This window comes from Phascolarctos cinereus, unplaced genomic scaffold (assembly GCF_003287225.1).
Source record: "Phascolarctos cinereus isolate Bilbo 61053 unplaced genomic scaffold, phaCin_HiC Scaffold_726;HRSCAF=1367, whole genome shotgun sequence".
Taxonomy (NCBI): Eukaryota; Metazoa; Chordata; class Mammalia; order Diprotodontia; family Phascolarctidae; genus Phascolarctos; species Phascolarctos cinereus.
In genome coordinates this window covers 21,087,893-21,103,960 of record NW_027556098.1, presented here as the reverse complement: position 1 = coordinate 21,103,960, position 16,068 = coordinate 21,087,893, and the positions used below count along the sequence as shown (strand labels likewise).

The following is a 16,068-nucleotide window of genomic DNA, read 5'->3' as shown; positions in this document are numbered from 1 at the left end:
ATGACTATTTTTTCCTTTGATGTATTATGCTTAATTTTGCTGTGTAAGTTATTCTTGTTTGTAATCCTAGTTTATTTTCCCTCTGATCATTTAATGTTGCAGCTGCCAAGTCCTGTGTATTCCTGATTGTGACTCTCCAATATTTAAATTGTTTCTGTCTAGGTCCAGTATATTTTCCCTTGACCTGATAGTTCTGAAATTTAGCTATAAGGTTCCTTGGAGTTTTTATTTGAGGATTTCTTTCCTGAGGTGATTGGTGAATTCTTTCAATGCCTATTTGGCCCTCTGGTTTCAGGATATCAGGGCAGTTTTCCTGGATAGTTGCTTGAAAAATGCTATCTAAGTCCTTCTTTTTAATTATATTTTCCAAGCAGTCAAATAATTCTGATATTGTCTCTCCTGGATTTATTTTCCAGGTCAATTGTTTTTCCCGTGAGTTATTTTATATTTTCTTCAATTTTTCATTCTTTTGAATTTGTTTGATTGATTGGTGATGTCTCACAGAGTCATTAGCTTCCATTTGCCCTATTCTAACTTTTAAGAAGTTTTTTTTCCCCTCAATTAGTTTTTGTACTTCATTTTTTATTTGGCCAGCTGTATTTTTTAAGGACTTGTTTTCTTCAGTGGATTTTCTGTTTAGTCAATTCTACTATATATGCAATTGTTTTCTTTTTCTAAGGTATCGATTCTTTTTTTCTTACTTATCTTGCACCACTCTCATTTCTTTCCCCAATTTCTCTTCTTCCTCTCTCATATGATTTTTAAGCTCCTTTTTGAGCTCTTCCATGAGTTCTCCCAGGGTTTGAGACCACTTCCCATTTTTCTTTGGGGTTTTGTCCATGAGTATTTTGACATTGCTTTCCTCTTCTGAGTTTGTGTCTTGATCTTCCCTGAAATCATAGTAACTGTCTATGGTCAGATCCTTTCTTTCTTCTTTGTTGCTCATCTTTTTTGGCCTTTTACCTTTCTTTTACATTTGACCTGTCCTTCCAGGGTGGGAGGGACATTGTCTAAGGCTTCTTGTGCCAAGGGCTACAGGCCTTGGCTATTTACCTAGTACTGCACTGATGTTGACCTGAATCCCACAGAGGACCCTTGTGTTTGATGGGGGTGTGGCTGCCACTGCTGGAGGCATACGGATCTGGCAGCTCACCTGGTGCTGAACTGAGATCCCAGTGCTGGTGTCTGGTGTGTTGAAACCAGTGGGGTGTTTCTGCATTTCCTGGGGAATCATTGAAGCATGTGGCAATCTGGCTGCTTGACTGCTTCCTATTTCCCCAGGGCTAAGTGGAAGCATGTAGAGGTTTGGCTGTTGGTGGTTGTCTGTTTGCCTGTAGCTGCACTGAAGCAAGTGGTAGTTCTGAGAGCTGGAGTATGTCCATTCCCCTGACTATGCTGAGGCATGTGGGGGGTCCTGGTGTTGGTGTTTGCCTGCTCCACTGTACTGCGGTTCAGGATATACTGCAGGTTTGGTGAGGTGGGGCTTGCTGTTGGCTTTCTGGGATGCTTCCTGTCCTGGGCTGAACTCCACTTTTACCTGACTAGACAGACCTTTCCTGCCAATCTTCCAAGTTTCCTGGGCTTCAAACAATCTTTTTCCTAGTTCTGATGTTCCAAGATTTGTTTTGGGGTGCTATTTTATGGTTGCTTGGAGGTGAATATGGGAGAATTATGGTGATTTTCTGTTTACTCTGCCATCTTAGCTCCCAGAAATGCAGTCAAGTTTTTTAAAAATTCCTAATAATTTTACTTTTATATAATTCTTGTTGTCTAGCTAATTAGGGGCTCTAAACCCAGAGACCATTTTTTGAGTTTAATATATAACTTTGAAGTTAATTTGGTTTGCTGTAGACTTCAGGATTTTGTTTTAATCCATAAAACCTTTAATCCATAAAATCCAATTTTTTATAGATAACAGGTTAACATTAGGTCACTAGGTTAAAGATATTCCCAATGTCTTTGGATACCCTTGATTTTTGGAAAGTAACATTTTTGACCTTTAATTCAGTGTCTAAAGCTCAACTAGAATAATAATATAGGATTTAATTTAATGGAAGAATGGCTCCTGATTGTTATTTGTCATAATAATGGGCTTGATCCTAGGCCGGGTCCTTTAGGATTATCAGATTATCAATGTAATTCTTTAAAGTTAGTGTTTTAGGTTAGGTATAGAGAATATGAATTCTTCAAAAAGTGTAAGGAGAAATACAAATAGACAAAACGATACCAAAATTGGGTTTGATCCCTTCATTTTGGTAGCCACAAAGGACTAGAATTTACCTTTATTCTTGTGTTACTCAAATATTTATTCACCACTGCAATCCCAGGTGCATTTCCCAAAAAGAGAAGAAATAATAACAAGCTGAACAAGATACAGAGCTCTCTCCACAACCCTTAGATTGCTTTTACTGCTCTTCTCCTATGCCCATTTATCATTCTATTAGAAAATGCTTGAAAGGAATATAAGGGCTTTGCACTGTGCCCTAAAAACAGGAGATTAAGGTCTTTGGAGCCAGGACTTTTCCACACCAACAACTTTATGCAAAGGATACCCTGGATTCTGACACATCAAAATTAAATATCAAGATTATCAGTAAAAATATTTCAGATGATATCTATTGCAATGATAGCATGGAAAAGAAATAGCCTTTAAGGTGCCCAGGACTCAAAAATCCAAAAAATCTGCCACTCAAAAGCACTCAGAATTGGAATGAGAAAGGGAAAGATATAATGACACATATCTGGGTTGTATCATGTACTCTATTTCTTATTTTGTTTTATTTTTTTTTTGCATTTAGGCAATTGGGGTTAAGTGACTTGCTCAGGGTCACACAGCTAGTAAGTGCCAAGTATTTGGTCTGAGGCCAGATTTGAACTCAGGTCCTCCTGACTTCAGGGCCGGTGCTCTATCCACTGTGCCACCTAGCTTCCCCTATCATCTACTCTAATAAATTAACACTTCATGAATTATATCCAGTGCCTATCTAAGGTCCAGAATGACTTAACACCAAGCTGAGTTATGATTCAATCAGAGTTCTGAAGAGTTCATCAGTGAGTGTAGCCTCAGTCAGCTATCAACCACAGTTATAAATCTAACATAAACTCCTTGAGGGAAGGAATTCTTTTTTTTTTTTTTTTAAATTCTCAGTGCTCAGCTAAATGCCTGGCATATAAGAGGAATTTTTAAATAAGACTAGTTGATTCATCTCCTTTCTCCTTGTTTTTGAAGTGAGTACCTATTATTCATTAGCCTGGTGTACACTTCCTCTTCACCTCTATTTTCAGAAGAACCCTGATCTTCTGCCTTTCTTGATCTGTTCTCCTCTCTCTCCCTCTCTTGTGTGTGTCTGTGTGTGTGTGTGTCTGTGTGTGTGTAAGGTTACCAAATACTATACACACACACATACACACACAAATGTAAACACAAGGTTGGTAAATACAATATATCTATATCCATCAGTTAATATATCCTGTATGTACTTACACATGTGTTCTTCCTTAATATAATGTATATTCTATATAATGATATAATATAATCCATAATCAAGAGATTATTGATTGTTTCTCTATGTCTATCATGTAGACAGTACATAACACAGTGCCTGTTACATATTAGGCATTTAACTACTTGTTAATTGATGGATAGATGACAGATTGGCAGGTAGTAAATGTCTATATCCACTCAAAGGTAAAGCTAAGCAAGTATACATGAATGTACAAAATGAACTATAAAAATTGAGATATAGTCTTCAATTACAGTTGATCATCATCATTCTCTAAAGCCCAATCCAGATTGAGTCATCACTAAAAATGGAAATGTGTAAGAGCTACTATGAAGTCCTTCTATCCTAATGCCTTGAAAATACATAGTACATGTATCAAAAATGTCCCCCAAATGAGAGAGCTGTATTAGTTGTATGATCCATAAATGTGGATGAAGAATCAATGATTCTGCTGGTTTTGTCAATGAGGTTGGGGGTGGTGAGAAAGAGCAGGCATTTATCATGTGCCTATTATGTGGCAGGCACTGTGCTAAGCATTTACAATTATCATCTCATTTAATCCTCACAACTCTGTGAGGTAGATTCTATTATACCAGTTTTGCATGGGAGGAAATTGAGGCATATAGAGGACAATGACTTGTCTAGAGTCACATAAAAAGTAACTGAGGCTGAATTGGAACTCAGGTCTGCTTGATTACAGGTGTAGCACTCTATTTACTAAATACTTGATTTTGATATTGAATAATAGCCCTACATATTGTTAATTCTCTGATGACTTTCTAATTTAATCATCAAACAAAAGCCCCTGCAAATTCAAAATTAAAAAAAAAATCTTTTTTAATAATTAATTAATTTATTTTTAGTTTTCAATATGTACTTTGATAAGAATTTGACTTTTAAATTTTCTCCTCCATCAACTCCTCCCTTCCCAAGATGGTGTGCAATCTGATATAGTCTGTACTTACGTATTCATATTAACATTTTTTTCACATTAGTCATGATATAAAGAATTAGAGTTAATGGGAAGAGCCATGAGAAAGAAGAAATAAAACAAAACAATAAAAAAAAGGAGAGCAAATAGTATGCTTCAATCTGCATTCAGATTCCAAATTCTTTTCTCTGGAACTGGATAGAATTTTCCATCATGAGAACTTTGGAGTTGTTTTATATCCTTATATTGCTGAGAAGAGTTAAGTGTATCAAAGTTAGTCATCACATGATTTGGCTGTTACTTTGTACAATGTTCTCTTGGTTCTGCTCACCTCACTTAGCACCAGTCCATACAAGTCTTTCAAGGTTTTTCTGAAGTCAGCCTGTTCATTATTTCTTATAGCACAATGGTATTCCATTACATTCATATACCACAACTTGTACATCCATTCCCCAACTGATAGACATCCCCTCAGTTTCCAATTCCTTGCCACCACCAAAAGAGCTGCTATAAATATTTTTGTACATGTGGATCCTTTTCCCATTTGTATGACCTCTTTGGGATACAGATGTAGAAGTGGTATTGCTGGGTCAAAGTGTATGCATATTTTTATAGCCCTTTGGGCATAGCTCCAAATTACTCTCCAGAATAGTTGGATCAGTTCACAACTCCACTGACAATGCATTAGTGTTCCTATTTTCCCACCCCTTCTCCAATATTTATCATTTTCCTGTTGTGTCATGTTAGCCAATCAGATAGGTGTGATGTGGTGCCTCAGAGTTGCTTTGATGTGAATTTTTCTAATCAACAGTGATTTAGAGCAGAAAATGAAAAATTCTTAAACTCTCCCCACCACCCCACTAAGCCAGCATCATTTAACAACTTAACGTCTGACTGAGGCCACTGGAAGACACACAATCCTATTGTATCAGGGATAGAGAAAATTGGGAGGGAAATTAAACTACTTCACTAAGTTACTGTCTCATAAAACAACCAAATAATGGTGGGGATGGGGTGAGTGAAAAGAGCTCACAAAAACATATTGGATTAAATATAATGCAAAGCTCTATTTGTGCTTCATGTGTCTCCACAAAATGCTTTCAGCACCACTTCCTGCTCTGTTCAGGATGCATTGGCATGAAAATCTTGGATGGAAATATCTGGCCAATACCTCTAGGGAGTTCCATTTCTTGAAGTCAGGATGGTGGAGTAAGCAGTAAATTGTTGTAGCTCTCCAGTATTCACCTCCAGATAACCAAAACAATAGCATCACAGGATAAATCCTGGAACAGTGGAGCCAGATGAAAGACAGAGTGGAGTGGTCTTTTAGCCTGGGAGCCTTAGATGATTGTTAAAAGGAGTGTGTTCCAGGACAGGATGGTTGCCAGCAAACCAGCAACAAGTCCTACATTAGCAAATCAGGGGGAGATTCTGAGCTCAAGTGTGGTGGAGCAGGCAAATGCCAACAGCAGCATCCCACATTAGGCTTAGTGTAGCCAAGTGAACCAGCAGACTCTAGCTCCCAGAACCACCATTTGTTTCAGTGTAGCCCCAGGCAAACAGATATCCTCCAATGGCCAGACCTCTCCCTGTGCTTCAGCACAGCTCTGACCAAACAGGCACCTTCCAGCTTTAAAGGAAAGTACATCAGATCTCCACATACTCAGAGAAGCCAGGGGAAGATGCAGAAAAATCCCAGTGGGGCTCAGCACATGCCAGACACCAGCAGTAGCATCCCAGTTCAGCATCAGGTAAACTGCCAGAACCCTACAGCCTCCAGGAGAACAAGCCACCCTTACCCTATAATCAACACAGTGCTGGACACAGGGATCCCCTGTGGGACTCAAGGCAATATCAGCACAGCACCAGGTAAATAGCCAGGGCCTGCAGTCACTGGCACAAAAAGCCTACAACACAGCCCCTTCAACTCTGGGAGCAGAAATCAAATTTAAAATAAATGACAAAGGCCAAAAAAGATGAGCAAAAAATAAGAAAGAAAGAATCTGAGCATAGAAAGCTGCCATGGCTTCAAGGAAGATAAAAAAAAAAAAACAGAAGAGGACAACAGTGTAAAAATACCTATGAGCAAAACCCAAATGAAAAATGAGAAGTAGACTCAAACCCAGAGAGAACTCATGGAAAAAATCAGAAGGAGCTTTAAAATCACATAAGAGAGGTAGAAGAAAAATTGTAGAAATAAATGAGAGTGATGCAAGAGAATTATGGGGGGGAAAGTCAACAGCTTGAAAAAAACTGCTTAAAAATAGAATTGGACAAATGGAAAAGGAGGTATAAAAATCCACTGAAGAAAACAACTCCTTAAAGAGTAAGTTTGGACAAATGGAAAAGAAAGTACAAAAGTTAATTGAGGGGGAAAAAACACCTTAAAAGTAAAAACAAAAAAACAAAAACCAAAACTGACATGGAAAATTAATCCAGGAGAGACAATATCAGAATCATTGGACTACCTAAAAGTCCTAATCAAAAGGAGGACATGAACAGTATCTTTCAAACAACTATCACAGAAAACTGCCCTGATGTCCTGGAACCAGACAAAAGTATAGCAAAATATGTACTGAAAGAATTCACCAATCATCTTAAGAAAGAGATCCCAAAATAAAATCTCCAAGGAACATTATAGCCAAATTTCAGAACTATTAAGGAAAAAAAAATATACAAGTGGCCAGAAAGAAACAAAGCAAATATTGAGGAGTCACAATCAGGATTACACAGGACTTAGCAGCTGCAACATTAAGTGACCAGAGGGCATGGAACATTCTATTCCAGGAAGCAAAGGAAGTAGGACTACAAACTAGAATCACTTACCCAGCAAAATTAAGCATCAATGGAAAAAAATGCTCATTCAAGGAAATCAAAGAATTTAAAGCTTTAATAATAAGAAGACCAGAACTAAACTAAAATTATGACCTCCAATATCAAGACACAAGAGAAGCACAAGCAGGTTAAAAAGGTCAAAGAAAATATAAAGGATTCAATGGAGCTAAACCAGGGGTGAAGAGGGCCACATGTTGCCCTCCAGGTCTTTTTATCAAGGAGATTTGTCATTTGAAGTTTGGATTCAGTCAAGGGCCACTTGCAGCTTTGAGGCACAGGTTCCCTAATCCTGATGCTATTTACATCCCTCCACAGAAAGATGGTATTTGTACATCGTTAAAATTATGTCACTAGTAGTGCAATTAGAAGGAATATACATAAACAGAGCATTAGGGCATAAGATGAATTTGAGGGAATGACATAAAAATAATTAAGGGATGAGAAAGAGGTGTACCTTCAGTGCAGAAGGAAGGGAGAGGTAGTACACAGTAAATTATTTCACATGAAGAAGTGCAAAAGACCTCTTATAGTGGAGGGGAAGATGGGAGGGTGAGTGATGGGCATCACTTGAAACTTATCAGTACTGGCTCAAAGAGGAAGTAATATACACAATCAATTGAATGTAGAAATGTATCTTATCTGACAAGGAATTAGGAAGGGAGAAGATGAAGCAAAATGGGAATCCTACCATATGGTGTTTAGAAGAAACACATTTGAAACAAAAAGACACACAGAGAGCAAAGGTAAGGGGCTGGAGCAGAATCTATTATGCTTCAGCTGAAGTAAAAAAAAAAGAAGCTGATACAGCAATCCTAATCCCAGACCAAATAAAAGCAAAAATGGACCTAATTAAAAGAGATACAGAAGGTAACTACATCTTGCTAAAAGGTAGCAGAGATCAGTGAATCAATATCAATATTAACGTATATACACCAACTGGTGTAGCATCTAAATTCTTAAAGGAGAATTTAAGTGAGTTACAGGGTAAAACAGCAAAACTATAATAGTAGTGGACTTCAATTGTCTGTCCCCTCTCAAAATGTGATAAACAGAAAAGAAAATGAGGAGGTAAAGAGAATGTTAGAAAAATTAAATATCATAAACCTTTGGAAAAAACTGAATGGGAACAGAAAGAAATATACATTTTTCTCAACAGCACATGACACCTACACAAAAATTGACTGTGTAATACAGCATAAAAACCTCAAAATCAAATGTAAAAATACAGAAATATTAAATGTAGTCATTTCTGATTACAAGACAATAAAAATTACATTCAACAAAGAATGACGGAAATATGAAGTAAAAATTAATTGGAAACTAAATGCTCTAAGTATGTCAAAGAATAAATCATAGAAACAATCAATAATTTCATTAAAGAGAATGATAGCAATGAGACAGCATACTAAATTTATGAGATGCAGCCAAAGTAGTACTTACAGGAAATTTTATTTCTTTAAATTCTTACATCAAAAAAAAAAAAATGGAAAAAAAAACAGATCAATTTATTGGGCATGCAACTAAAATAAAACTAGAAAAAGAAGAAAGTAAAAAAAACCCAATTTAGCACCAAATTGGAAATTCTGAAAATCAAAGATGAGATTAGTAAGATTGATAGAAAAAAAGTATTGATCTAATAAATAAATCTAAGAGCTAGTTTTAGGAGGAAAAAACCTAATAAGATAGATGTCATTGATTATTTTGATCAAAGAAAGAGAGAAAGAAAGAGAAAGAAAGAAAGAAAGAAAGAAAGAAAGAAAGAAAGAAAGAAAGAAAGAAAGAAAGAAAGAAAGAAAGAAGGAAAGAAAGAAGGAAGGAAGGAAGGAAAGGGGAAATCCAAATATCCATTATCAGAAATGAAAACGGTGAAATCACAACCAAGAAGAAGAAATTAAAACAATCATTAGGAAATATTTGGCTCTAGTATATGCCAATCAATCTGACAATCTGAGTAAAATCAACGGATATTTACAAAAATATAAATTACCTAGATTGACAGATCAGGAAGTAAAATGCCTAAATAACTCCATTTTAGAATAAAAATAAATAGAACAAGCCATTAATAAAGCCCTAGGAAAAAATCTCCAAGGTTAGCTGGGTTCATAAGTGAATTTTCCACACTTCTAAAGAACTGTTAATTCTAATGCTATATAAATTGTTTGGAAAAATAGCTTAAGATGGAGTCCTGCCAAAGTCTTTTTATGATATACATATGGTGCTGATACCAAAACTAGAAAGAGCTAAAACAAAGAAAGAAAATTATAGACCAATTTCACTAATGAATATCAAAGCAAAATTTTTGAACAAAATACTAGCAAGGCAGCTATAGCAATATATCACAAGAATTATACACTATGACCAAGTGAGATTTATACCAGGAATACAGAATTGGATCAATATTAGGAAAATTAACCACATAATTGAACACATCAGTAACAAAACCAACAGAAATCATATGATTATCTCAATAGATGTGAAAAAAAATCTTTTGACAAAATCCAGCACCCATTCCTATTGAAAATACTGCAACATAATAATAAACAGAGTGCTCCTTTAAATGATCAGTAATGTCTATTTAAAACCATCAGGAAGCATTATCTGTAGTGGGGATAATCAAACTACCAAAAGATTACTTCATAGAGCTAGATAAAATAACAACAAAATTCATCCATAGGAACAAAAGGTCAAGAATATCAAGGGAGTCAGTGGGGAAAAATACAAAACAATGTGGCCTAGCAATACCAGTTCTTAAACAATATTATAAAGCAGTAATCATCAAAACCATCTGGTACTCACTAAGAAGTAGAGTGGTGGATCAGGCAAATAGATTAGGTACACAAGACACAATGCTCAATGACCATAGTAAGCTAGTGTTTGATAAACCCAAGACCCCTGCTTTTGGGATAAGAACTCAATATTTGACCAAAACTGCTGGGGAAACTGGACAAAATAGGATAGGTAGATGGTGGAGTGAAAGCAGTGACTTGCTTGAGCTCTCCCCCAAACCCCTCCAAATACTCATAAAAAATGGCCCTAAACAAATTCTGAAGCAGCAGAACCCACAAGAAGACAGAGTGAAACAAATTTCCAGCCCAAAACAACCTGGATGATTGATCAGAAAGGTGTATTGCACAGGGCTGGGCGTGCAGGGCTCAGCAAACCTGGTGCAGGCCTCAGAGGACTGAATCACGGGCAGCTGTGGTGGTTTCCAGACTCCTCAATCCACCAATGCCAAAGACAACTTAGAAGGTCAGTGGGAAAAGTCTGTTTCTGTAGGTGCCCAGAGAGGAAGGCGGAGTTTCAGCTCCATTCCCCAAGAGAATGGCCCGTGGGGGGGGGTGGCAGCTTCTTCTGGAGTTTCTGGCCCACAGACTGAGGGGGAATCCAGTGGCTGATGAGAGAGGGATTGCAGGGATCTCTTTGCCAGTGCTGAGGCAGGAATCTCTTGCTTTGCCTGTGTTTGGATCTGGGTCACACTTCTGGGCCATGGTGCTGGGGTGAGGAGGAGCTCTGACTTGGTGGAGTTTGTAGTGGCTGAGCAGAGGAACAACTCCTCACAGTTATAGGACAGAAAGGAGTACTTGTAGTCACAGGCCAGGAAAGGAGCAAATGCCTCACCCCAGATCATACCACCTTGGAAGAACTGAAAATTTACAGGGCCCTACAAGTATCTCTGAAAACAGCTATACAAACACCTGAAGCTTGGGACAGTACATTCTCCACATTGAAAGCAGACTCTTACCTTAACAAAGAGTTTAAAACTCAAGTAATTGGCCGGGATCATGAGCAAGCAGTGCAAAAAGAGTCGGAGTACATTATCTTACTTTGGTGAAAAGGAAGACCCAAATATACAACCAGAAGAAGACAACAAAGTCAATGCTCCTACATCCAAAGCCACCAAGAAAAATATGAACCAGTCCCAGGCCTTGGAAGATCTCAAAAAGGATTTTGAGAAGCAAGTAAGGGAAGTAGAGGAAAAACTGGGAAAGAAATAGAGTGATGCAAGAAAATCATGAAAACAAGTCAACAGCTTGCTAAAGGAGACCCAAAAAAATACTGAAGAAAATAACACCTTAAAAAATAGCCTAACCCAAATGGCAAAAGAGGTCCAAAAAGCCAATGAGGAGAAAAATGCCCTAAAAAGAAAAATTGGCCAACTGGAAAAGCAAGTTCTAAAACTTAATGAAGAAAATACTTCCTTAAAAGTTAGGATAGAGCAATTGGAAGATGGTGACTTTATGAGAAATCAAGACACTGTAAAACAAATCCAAAAGAATGAAAAATTAGAAAACAATGTGAAATATCTCATTGGAAAAACAACTGACCTGGAAAATAGATCCAGGAGAGAGAATTTAAAAATTATTGGACTATCTGAAAGCCATGATCAAAAAAAGAGCCTAGACATCATCTTTCAAGAAATTATCAAGGAAAACTGCCCTGATATATCAGAACCAGAGGGCAAAATAGAAATTGAAAGAATCCACAGATCTCCTCCTGAAAGAGATCCCCAAAGGAAAACTCCTAGGAATGTTAGCCAAATTCCAGAGTTCCCAGGTCAAGGAGAAAATATTACAAGCTGCCAGAAGGAAACAGTTCAAGTACTGTGGAAACACAATCAGGATAACACAAGATTTAGCAGCTTCTACATTAAAGGACCGCAGGGCATGGAATATAATATTCCGAGGGCAAAGGAGATAGGATTACAACCAAGAATCACCTACCCAGCAAAACTGAGTATAATCCTTCAGGGGAAAAAATGGTCATTCAGTGAAATAGAGGACTTTCAAGCATTCTGATGAAAAGACCAGAGCTGAATAGAAAATTTGACTTTCAAATACAGGACTCAAGTGGAACATGAAGAGGTAAACAGGAAAGAGAAATCATAAGAGACTTATTAAGATTGAACTGTTTACATTCCTGCATGGAAAGATGATATTTATAACTCATGAGACCTTTGTCAGTATTAGGGTAGTTGAAGGAAAAATTATATGTATGTATATAGATAGTAGATAGAGGGCACAGGGTGATTGAAGATTAAGGGGTCATATCTGGAGAATAAAATTAAGGGATGAGAGAAGATTATACTCGGAGAAGAAGAAAGGGAGAGGTAGAATGGGGTAAGTTATCTCACAAAAAAACAGAAAAGAAAAGTCTCTTACAGTGGAGGGAAATGGGGAAGGTGAGAGGGAATGAGTGAATCTTATTCTCATAGGATTTGACTTAAGGAGGGAATAACATACACATTCAATTGGGTATGGAAATCTGTCTTACCCTACAGGAAAATAGGGGGAGAAGGGGTCAAGAGATCAGGGACATGATAGAGAGGAGGGCAGATTGGGAAAGAGCTAATCAGAAGGAAATACCTCTGAGGAGGGACAAGGTCAAAAGAAAGAATAGAGGGCAGGATGGGATTAAGGGAAACAGAGTTAGTTTTGCACAACATGTCTACTATGGAAATGTTTTGCATAACTGCACATGTATAACCTATATTGAGGTGTTTGTCTTTTCAATGAGGGTGGATGGGGAGGAAGGAAGAGAGAAAATTTGAAACCTAAATTTTTAAAAACATATGTTTAAAAAAATGTTTTCCTATGCTCCTGGATAATAAGAAATACAGGAGACAGGGTATAGAAGTCTATTCTGCCCTACAGGAAAATAGAAGGGGAAGGGGATAAGAGAAGGGGGAAGAGATAGAAGAGAGGTCAGACTAGGGGAAAGGATATTCAGAATGCATGACATCTTGGGGTGGAGGAAGGGGTGAGATGGGGTGAAAAGTTGGAACTCAAAAACTTGTGGAAGTGAATGTTGAAAACTAAAAATAAATAAATTTATATTAAAAAAAGGAAACAATAGGATAGGTAAAGACCAACATCTTACACCATATACCAAGGTAAGATCAAAATGATTTTATGATTTAGACATAAAGGGTGACACCATAAGCAAGTTAGGAGAGCAAAAAGTAGTCTACCTGTCAGATCTAAGGAGATCAGAAGAATTCATGACCATACAAGAGAGAGAAAGCATTATGGAATGTAAAATAGATGATTTTCATTAAATTAAAATAAGAAGCTTTTGTACTAACAAAACCAATGCAACCAAGATTAGAAGGAGAGGGGAAAGCTAGAAAACACTTTTCTTTTACAGCAAATGTCTGATAAAAGCCTCATTTATGAAATATACAGAGTACTTAGTGAAATTAATAAGAATACAAGCCACTCTCCAATTGATAAATATTCAAGGATATGAACAGGCATTTTTCAGATTAAGAAATCAAAGCTATCTGTAGGCATATGGAGAAGTGCTCTAAATCATTTTTGATTAGAGAAATGCAAATTAAACCAACTGTGAAATACCACCTCATACCTATCAGATTGCCTAATATATCAAATAAATAAATAAAAAAAAGGTTGGAGAGGATGTGGGTGTTGGAGAGAATTCACTGTTGGCGAAGTTGTGAATGGATCCAACCATTCTGGCAAGCAATTTGGTACTATGCCCAAAGGGAAACAAAAACTACATATTCTTTGATCCAGCAATACCACTACTATGTCTGCATTCCAAAAAAAGATCATAAAAGGGAAAAAGGATCTACATGTGCAAAAATATTTATAGTATCCCTTTTCATGGTGGCAAAATATTGGAAATACAGGTGATGCCCATCAATTAGGGAATGGCTGAATAAGCTGTGGCATGTGAACATAATGGAATACTATTGAGCAAGAAGAAATTATGAACAGGCAGATTTCAGAAAATCCCAGAAAGACTTGAATGAAGAAATGCATGGTGGAATGAACAGAATCAAGAAAACATTGCACACAGTATCAGCCACATTGTGTGATGATCAACTATGAATGGCTCAGCTCTTCTCAGTAATATAATGATCCAAGACAAATACAAAGGACTTATGAAGGAAAATGCTATCCACATCCAGATATTAAACTTTTGGACATGGAATGCAAATTGAGTTGTATTTTTTTCACTGGTACTTATGTGCATTGTTAGAGGTTGTTTCTTCAATATCAGTTCCCTATACCAAGGAAATCACAGCTCCAGGCCAGAACTTTCATAATTATAACTTTTAGGTTTGAACGTAATTTCTTCAAAACAAACATGTATGGTAAACTGTGCAAATATTGTTATTCCTATTTAAAGGTAAGGAAATTGTGGCTAAGAGGTTAAATGTCTTAATTTTTATTGTAAAGCTACTGAATTTATGATAAGAAAGTTAATTGCTTCCAAGTTCAGCATGCCATCTATCCTTAGTGTCATGCTGTCTAACCCCCCCCCCCACCCCAAATCATAGAAATTCTATCATGGTCCTGACTTGCGCTAACAATGAGGAAATTATTATTCATCTAAAAAAATGGAACCCTCAGAAAAAAGTGGCCATTTTACTTTAAACATTGTGATAGAGGAGGGGAACTGTAGGCATTGTCTGACATGTGCCCTATATTTTAGGAAAATAACATATTTCAGATTGATCACATGGGGCTCCATAAAGTCCTGTGTTTTAAAAATGTTTCTAAATGTTTTAAATTGATAATAATGCATCAGGGGATGTTAAGTTGAGGTCAATCAAGACAGTGAAGGATCTTGAACACATATCAGAAGGGAAGAAGTTGTCACATTTAGCCAGGAGAAGAGAAGACTTGGGGGATTCATGTTAACCATTTTTGAGGGCTGTCATGTGGAAGAGAGATTAGAGTTTTTTCATGTATCCCCAGAGAAGAGAATCCAGAGCAATTAGTAGTATGGAGTAGGCAAATTTAGGTTTCTTATTAACAAAAACTCCTAGCAAATAGAACTTTCCAAAAGTGAAATGTGCTATCCAAGGCAAAGGATGTGAAATTCCCCTTCCCCCCCACAAGAGCTCTTCAAACAGGGCTAGTTGATTATTTTTATCTGTTTTACATTAGCTATTTCTTTTTGTGTATGGGTTGCAGTAACAGTCAACTCCCCAAACCTGTGATTCAGTTATATGAGCAACTTTGTCTTAATATTCAAGAACTTTGACTCTATTCCCCATGTCTCTAACCACTTGAACATTTGTATAATAATGATGCTCTTATTTTAGTAAGAGTGAAATCTGCAAATAGTTTAGTAAGAAGATTTTTGTAAAGTTATGAATATGAAAAACTCATGAGATGAGTAAATGGTCAGCAAATGAATATTGAATATAGCTCTGTCCATGTAGCCACATGAAGAAGTGAGTCAGTTATCCTGACAATTGGGAGGAGAAATGTGAGGGATATCTATCAAAAGGAGAAAAACAAAGTTTACAAGAAAATGGGGTGTTATGATTTTAATTACATATTTCAGGGTAATTTCCCAGCTTTCCACTTCACTTCACTTTTCTTGTTAATGCAAAACAATCTCTAAAAGAGAATCTATTATGCTTTGTCTAAATTTGGTTACATAGTTGAATCCTCTGAATGTACGTGTATTATATAAAGCCATGGTCAAAAATCTCATTTTTAAGGTGTGAAATAATATAATTGCCTGGAGTAGATAAAGACAATCAAAATAAGTTATCCCAGTTCAGAATCACTGACAGATTCTTTTCTTCCTTCTGCAGTAAAACATAACACACACACACATACACACACACACACACACACACACACATTTTCATACATATTTTTTCTATTTACACTTTGCAGCATATTTTTTTAATGTGTTTTTCCCACAAAATGAAAATAAAAATGGAACTCTCACTTGTCTTTCTAGGGTTCCTTTTTGTTGTTTTAAATCCCAAGAACTGTAAAACTATTTCTTTTTCTAAGTAAGTCATTTTATTTG

General features: G+C 36.7%; 1 pseudogene; it reads left to right on the top strand.

Annotated features, from left to right (window-relative positions):
• Window positions 1–6,116: 6,116 nt before the first annotated feature.
• Window positions 6,117–16,068, top strand: part of LOC110200979 (S-phase kinase-associated protein 1 pseudogene) — a 43,986-nt pseudogene continuing 34,034 nt past the window's right edge.